At 34.2% G+C, this 8533-nt stretch overlaps 1 long non-coding RNA gene and 1 pseudogene across 1 annotated transcript; one reads left to right on the top strand and one right to left on the bottom strand.

Annotated features, from left to right (window-relative positions):
- The first annotated feature begins 236 nt into the window (after positions 1–236).
- LOC125580801 lies at positions 237–3529 on the top strand (annotated as a pseudogene).
- Positions 3530–5014: 1485 nt separating this feature from the next.
- On the bottom strand, positions 5015–8533 carry LOC125580800. The gene is made up of 2 exons (XR_007318581.1): positions 6756–8533; positions 5015–6675 (listed from the first exon to the last, which is right to left on the bottom strand). It is a non-coding gene; the product is annotated as an uncharacterized LOC125580800 (long non-coding RNA).

The following is an 8533-nucleotide window of genomic DNA, read 5'->3' as shown; positions in this document are numbered from 1 at the left end:
AGGTCTACAAAGGCCTAAATGGGCTTCGAAGGCCGCCTAAATGCCCAAAAACTTACTCGCGACGGTTCGGCTTCTCGCTCAAACCGGTTTTCAATCAGGAATTCGAGCTGAAATTAATCTCCGGTTCTGGTCTAAACCGACTCAACAGAACTAACCATCCAAAGACCGCCCGGGCTCTAAAACCGGAGAATTTTACCCCCCGAGTAAAACACAATGCATCATGAAAAGACGCAGCTCGGCGCGACTAGATCCAACAGGCGACTAAAATCATACACAGGCAAAGCGAGTTGTTTACCCCCCGAGTAAAACACAACGCATCATCAAAAGACGCAGCTCGGAGCGACTAGATGCAACAGGCGACTAAAATCATACACTGGCAAAGCGAGTTGTCGCTGGCATTACGTCCTGTTATATGAACGAACCTGACCCACAAATTCACTGAGACCGACAAGCCGCTCACAAGTGAACTGGGGGGGGGACTTATTGTAGGAGATGGATTGCATCCCTCCACAAGGCCCATCAAATAACAGGCCGTAGCCCGACAATTTCGGTTGAGTTTAGTCGGCTTAGCGGCTAAAGACGTCGGCTCGACCCTAGAGTACTTTAAGCCAATCGGCTAAGATGATCAGTCGTACTCGGCTTAGACGAAATAATACCAAGGCCCGCATACTCGGCCTTTGGTAACAGGGCCCATAGGATAAGTGCGATTAGGGCATCACGAACAGAGGCGCTATAAGAGTGGAGGAGGAGGCAACGAGCAGTGGACTTTTTGGACAACCTACACACTAAGCGGCTAGATCTAGGGTTTCTAAACGATCATTCTGATCTTGTTGCTTAGACCTCACATCTTGTCTCCTTATTTCCCATCAATCTTGTAACCCTTTGTCGGATTCTAATAAAAATGTCTTTAGTCACCCATCTTGAAGTTCATCATTCCGATCAACTGAATCTCGTACAAACAATTAGGGTTTATCCAGATAGTGAACCATGGAGTTTCGGTGGATGAGCAAAACGAACTGAGAGCTGCTGGTCGTGGGTTTTTCGATTTACCGACGGAGGAGAAGAAACGTTATTGGGAGGGAAGTTCAGTATCGGAGACCGCTTGGTACATGACAAGTTTCAATCCCTACAAGGAGGCTAAGTTGGAGTGGAGAGACTCTCAAGTTTGAGTATCTTTCCGACCAAGTGGACTTTTCTGCCACGTGGCCTACTGTATGCAGGTATGACTCTTGAGTGCTGACAATGCAATATAATCATTATCATTACAAATTTCAAAAAAATCCAATCATTATAATCAAATAAAAATTATTTACGAATTTAGGTTCAATTCAAAGGAAAATAATTCTTTAAACATATGCAAAACAAAACAAGGTTATTTGTTCTTAAATGTGCTTTGTGAAATAGTATACAAAACTTAGAATTAAAATAGCTCATTGAGCCTTTATTCATAAACATAGAAAGTTAGATAGAAAGTTTTCATGAGAGACATTTATACTACTTTCTATGCATAAAACCCTAAATATATGGGCTTAAAACATCACAATGAACTTGTGTTGTGCGTGTGCTAATAATCAGTCAAAATAATTTTACGTGTAAAGTATTTCCCTATGTTAATAAATAATTTAATGTGTATCTATAATCAAAGTCAACTTACTCAGCACATATATTATTGCTCTAAGCAATCTAGTTGCACAAGAAAAAAGAGTAACGTTTCACGTCACAAATATATAAACAAATGTAATTATTTCTATAAATTTGAAAAACATCGTAGTTTCTTGAAAAGTAAGAAGTTTGCAACTTTGTATAACAATGAATGAAGATTTTAACGAGGACTGTGGCAGGGACGAGGTTGTAAATCATTCCAATAGGATGAAGCCGATAGGTAGGAAGATTCTTGAAATACTAATGAACAATCTAAACGCAAGGATGGAAGAACAAGACCTAATGGGAACTTTAAGGATGAACGTCAACTACTATCCCGAGTGTCCCGACACGAAACTTACCGTAGGAACCGGTCACCACTGCGACATCAACACCCTCACACTTCTTCTCCAGGACGACATATAATTAGGCAGCCTGTATGCTCGATACGGTGACAAGTGGCTCCATATCCCTAATCCCTCCAGTTATGGGAGCCATTGTGGTTAACATTGGAGACATGTTACAGATTTTGAGCAACGATCGGTACAAGAGAGTTGAACATCTGGTGATGGCTAGTCGGTTTCTTAGCCGGATTTCTTTTGCGTATTATTGCGGGCCGAGTTATGACTCTGTTATCGAACCGTTACGTGACGTGTTAGAGAATGGTGAGAAACCATTGTACAAGCCCACGATGTATAAGGATTACATGAAATATTACTTTGCAAGGCCGCATACGGGTAGCAAAACTATCGAATCAATCAAGCTTCCATGAAAAAACAAGATGGACAAGAAAAAGAAAAAGTGACTTTATGATGAAGTGGTACAAGACATTGACTTTGGAGGAACACCCTTTAGGGTGAGGAAGCCTAAGGTTAAGTCGAAATCCATGTCAACTTTCAGTTTCTTTTTTTTTTCGGTGAAAAACTTTCAGTTTCTTCTTTTTTTAATTGGTATTTTTTCGGCAAATAACGGAGTGATGCTCTGTTCCCGTGCTTTGTCGGGTCAGCAGAGTATATCACTTCACTCTCTATATTGCATTTGCTTCCAAATTTGTAGTTTTGTACTAGTTGAAATGCATTACAATTTAAAGATAAAAGTAAAAAAGAAAAAGCAGATTGTTATTAGAGTATCAATCATTAGAAGAAATGGCCTGCAGAAAGGGCCACGAAAACCAGAACAATTGGGCCTCAAATGTGTCAAGCTCAAAGTCTGTTCACAGTCTTCATTACCTCAGACAACGGCTAGAACAAGAGGATGTGCAGATACGGATAGCGCGTGTAGAGTACGGCAAAAGCATTCAACGCTGTTGAAGAGTGAGCTTGGGATTATGCTTAAGAAACGATTAAGAGACAAAAAGGTCAGAAATCTCGTTTATATTAGAAGTAAATCGAAGTAAAGGGGGATTACAAACTTGAGACGAGCTTATAAGACAATATTGAGATTGCTAAGTGATTTCTATTCTTTGCTTCCTTTGGAGAAAAGTTGGCTCTCTGTTCAGTTAGCAAAGGTTTTTTTTATAGCTAAAGGGCACTCTGTATAAGAAGAAAGACAGTTTGTCATCCTTCGTGATGAAATTATATATTCAATCCTTGTCGGAATGAGGTCACATATTCTCTATGATGCGAGTTCAGCTCGCCTCGTCCTTAGACATTCAATGTGAATCATTGTATCATCTGTACTTCTGACCGGTCAACATGCTTGTCTCAAGCTTGGGCTTGAGCTCGTTGACTCGCTGATCAGACGTCATTTTCTTTATTCTTTTTTCGGCTAGTGCTCTGGGTTTTGGCCACTAATGGACCTAGAACAAGTTGGGCGGAGCATTGATGGCTGTGTAACCCATCTCAAAAAACTTCAAACTGGCAAATCAATTCATTGATGATGCCATCTGTTAGAGTCATTATGGTTTACTAGATTTTTTTCCGCGCTACGCGCGGATTAGTGCACTAAAATATTTTTAGATATTTTGTTTTTATATTTGATTTTTTTTTACATTTCTTTTCTCTCGAAATCATAAAAGGTTTAATAGAAAAAAACAAAAAAAATAATAACTCAACATAATTTATAGTGATTTTTTTGAATTGGTGAATTTTACTTTGTTCTTTATTGTGTTTATATTAAACTGTAGATATTGCAGGTTTCTAGATATGAAAGATGTTGCCTTGGCTCATGTTTAAGCGTTAGGGACGCCAATGACAGATAAACAACAATAAGAAAACTATGTGTAGATTATTTCAAGATTTGTGTATTGCTGATGCTGTGATGCATGAGTTCGATCTTTATCACCGTTCTTACTACTTTATCATCGTACAAAGTTCATAAAGTCAATCAATTCAAAATTTTTTTTCAAAAAATCAATCAAGAGTTTAACCAAAAATTTAACACTGCTTGACTTTGTTGTAGATATAGAGCAGGTGAGATGGAAGGAATCATTTATAAAGTATGTAAGAAGAAAGAGGAGAATATGGGAGATGAGTTCATTCCACTGAAATAAAACCTTAGAGACACTACATATGAGATTGATTAGCCTCGAGGAAATGTCTCGTATGAGAATATGATTATGTTGATATATGTAATTATATTTTTATTTATTTATTAGTATTACTGGATATATTTAAGTAAGATGGCTGATTGGAATATTTTGATTGGTTACTTTTTGTTAAATATTTTGGCTTATGTTGAAGGTCCTCTTTGAAAGATGTTTTTATCTTCTTCTTTTTGTTTTTATGTGTCATTTTTGTTGTTTTCTCATGTTTTAATTTTCCATTTTAGATTTTTATTAGTATGAATAATAATTTATTTTAAAGTATAATAGATCATTTTTTATTATTTGATTAGTGTTTTTCTACTTAGTTATATCAAAATTTTAGGAAATTTTTTCTAAACTGCCACATTCTAAATACAACTTTTTATGTTTATCTTAACCATATTTCTCTCACTTTTAAAAAGATAAATAAATACTTCTAATAATATGGTTAATTAATCTAAAATTAGGGTTTAGATTTGAGGGATAGTGTTTTGGAAAATGGGTATATGATTTTAATAAATATATAAATAAATACTTAATATTTAAAAAAATGAAAATAGTTTCAAAAAAATTTCTAATTTGAAAACAAAATCGAAAAAATAAATTTTGACCAAAAAAGAAAATTTGAAAAAAATTATAAGAAGTTTCAATTTGAAAATGTATGATTCAAAAATTATAAATTTATTATTAATTATTTAAATTTGAATAAAAAGTTTCAATTTTATATGTTTTTGTGTATCTTAATTTTTTAGTTTAACCATATTTTATTTTACTAAATTTCATTGTTTTATTATTTCCTTTGTTAAAATAACTATATACTATTAATTGTCTTCGTCTTATTTTGTTTTCTTATCTCTTACTTTTATTCAAAATATATAAATACATTAATCTTTACACCTGGTGTTTTCATATTTTTATATTAATTTTAGATTAACACAGAATTAATATTTTTGTATATGCAGTATACAATATATTATTGTTTTTTGCTGTAACTTTACAATATATTATTGTTAAGTCCGCTTAGGTGAAGAATCTGTGATTGTGATGCTTTTATCGCTTTTTCACAGCTTTAAAATTGTTGATGAAGCACAGTTGTTGCTGTTTCATTGATTCCTTCGTTTTTTTCAACTACCTATATCTCTAGCTCATCATATAAATGTGCAGTTCCAGATTCTATGAGTGTGCAGCGCCTGCAAGTATATCCCCAAATATTTTTTAGATTACATGCATTGAAGATTTTTATATTTTATTGTGATTAAAGAAAACTGTTTACCATGTTGCATACTGAAAGCAAGATGAGTAGTTTAAGATATGAGGTAATGGTTTAGTACTAAAAGATCTTCTTTGAGCTCAAATACTAAGGAAAAAAAGGAAATAAGGAGAAAAGAGTAACAGAGCACATCCCCCATATAGGAGCTCCTAAAATCACATTTTTTGTTCTCTTTATAATTTGAGCATCCTCACCTTCCACCTGAAATTCAAAATTTTCCACAGGCTAAGGAACTCACATTCACAATGTAAAGATTTTGTTTAAAAAAAAGAAAGACTATGTTTTTAGAAGATCACAAACATATTTGCCTTTGTTTTTTTTTTTGCAAACAATGAGACACTAAAAGAGAGATAAGCTTGAGAATCCAAGGCCTTGATTGTTGTCGAAGAACCAATATAATTTCTAACAAAAAGTCAAATCTCAGATGAAACTAACGACTAATTCTGTCTGAAGATCTGTTACAATTTAGGAGAATGTAAAACACAACTCCCACAAGGCATAACTTTTTCTTGCAAATTGTAACCAAAAATTATAGCAGCTTCTAACTAAAGAGAAAGTTTGTAACACAAAAGTTAACTTCTTCGAGTCAACCACAACATTCAACGTCATATTTTAAACCAAATCGTGTCTCCAACTACATACTACTTATGTACTGTACACACCCCAAAAAGATCATCCATGTACTTGGCCTTTATGGTTTTTGCTCTGTTTTTGAATCTTTTGCAGCAACTTTTCCTTCATTTGTTCAACATAAGGAACAAACTAAACTTATTACCAAATCGTTAGCAAAAAAACCTTAAGGAAATAAAAAAGAGAATAATAACCAACACTTTCCTGCAACTAAAGCGTGTTGCTGCCGTACGAATAGAGGTGCGTCTTTTTGAAAGAAAAACATCATGTAGCACCTTTCCATCATTGATACTACATTTATATTGTGCAACCTAAAGGGATGTTTTTCCTAACCCTGGCTTGAAAAACGTTTTTCCTTGATCAATCTAGCCAATTCTCAAAGGGATATTACTCTTACCTATAATATAATCAAATACAACAACTGAGTGATTTCATATCTACAAAACAAATTCTACTTGATTCCAATTCAGTCTTAAGAATTCTGCGTTAACACCTTGATCAAGGCTGGTTCTGGCCACAACTATTCTCTGCTCTTAGCATTTTAGCTTCATTTGTTTCCTTAACAACAATCTCCATGGACTTTGATCAAACTGTGCATCGTATCCACCTTCTGTTAGACATAAGAAAACAATATTAGCAACATTGCACAAAAACAAATCTACTAAAACCAACTGAAAGATCGACACAAACCTGTGCGTAGTAGTGATTGTCACCGAACGTGTCAAGATTCTTATTGCAGGTGTCAACAAAGAAAAAAGAACCAGCCTTGTAAGGACCTAAAAAAACTGATGCAGCAGAGAATCTAGCATACAACCCTTCTGCTATGGAAACTACCTTGGACCATACACTTGTTACTATAGAAACAAACCAAAAATCATATTTTAAATCTAGATATTAGAAGATGGATAAATAAATTGAAGCTTTTAGGTAACCTTACATACAAACATTAAACATATAGAGAATATTGTAAAGATTCTGAGAATCAGTAAGCCATCAAATACAAAGATTCTGACCGGGTTCGAGGTATTGCCCTGAAGTTTCCAATTGCTTCCGTACAAACGTATCTGTAAAACATGGCCAGAAAATATCATAAGGTATATGGACGCAGACATTAAAAAGATGTGTCAAGAATTTCAGACCTATATCAAGGATATGATCAGGACCGGAGAGATAATGGCTACTACAATGATTTTGTTCTTTCACGTTGAGTAGGCTTGACTGTCTCGGGGGAGAGGAAGGCTTCTCATGGGATTAGGGTTAGACAGAACTATGACTCCTATAAATACAAAATATGAGAAGAAACCGAACCAGTTTTGTGTGTGCGATAAATGCTTACGTTGGGAGGAGGAAGCTGAAGAAACTAAGAACGTGAACTGATGAGATGATGTGGCTTGTGATTATAGTTATTGAGAGTTGACATGGCACAAACTCATATTCTAAGTGGCTGATTTAATTTGCTGAGGTGGATAGGCTCAATGGAGCTCATATCCCCCTTTTAGTATAGTATAGATATTCTCTGTATAAATAAGACGTTAAGCTTTCTGTAATCCTTAAGCGAAATGAATAACCGCAAAATGTTCATCGTCTTAATCTTATTCACCAAAGTGTGTCTTTGCTTTTAATTGCGTAGCTGCCCACAGATGTTAGGTTTTAAACCCTACTTTGTGCTTTAGACTTAGGATGAAATCAATACCAAAAGCTTGTCTTCCCTTTATTCACTATCAATGAATATCGTTACAATAACTAATTTAGAAAACACAATTGCCTCTAAGAAATTTTAAAAAAAAAACAAAAAGACAGGTATTATTGGTTACTGGATTTAAAGTTAATTCTTTTGGTTTAACATTGTAGTATTATTCAATTATTGATTTTAAATCTTTTATCAAAATCTTGTGTTATTCGTGTTTGTATTTGAAATATTTTGGTAAAAGATTTTTGAAATCTTATGCTATTGGTTCTTGTATTTACAACTCTTCATTAAAAGAATTTAACATCCATTATTATTCAATTAAAGACTTAAAATCTTGTGTCATTCATGTTTGATAAAATTTTACAATTCCTTTTACATACTTTCAATGAATTTGGATACACTTTTATGTGTAAATATATGAGTCAAAATATAACGTATTACCTCATGATTTTAGAAACAGTTTCTATTAAAACCAAAACTTAATAGAAAAAATATGATGTGATGAAAGAGCACTCGTCTAGTGACAACATTTCTCAATTTAATAAAGTCAGTGTCGCCCATTTTTTTATAAATTAGCATCTGACATCTAATCAATCATTTGATCAAACCTAGAAAATAGATTTCATCCTTCACAAACCCAGATATTTTTTGCAGACATTGATCAAACTGAGATTTTTTTTTTCTTTCGTACTTCACATATGCTATTATCTTTTTCACTTCTTATTACTGTTGTCATCGTGTATTAGTGGTGATCTTTGGGCATCGGGAGTCTGGTTTA

Source organism: Brassica napus, chromosome C1 (genome assembly GCF_020379485.1).
Source record: "Brassica napus cultivar Da-Ae chromosome C1, Da-Ae, whole genome shotgun sequence".
Classification (NCBI taxonomy): Eukaryota; Viridiplantae; Streptophyta; class Magnoliopsida; order Brassicales; family Brassicaceae; genus Brassica; species Brassica napus.
The sequence above is the reverse complement of the archived record's forward strand: the minus strand, read 5'-3'. Positions and strand labels throughout refer to the sequence as shown.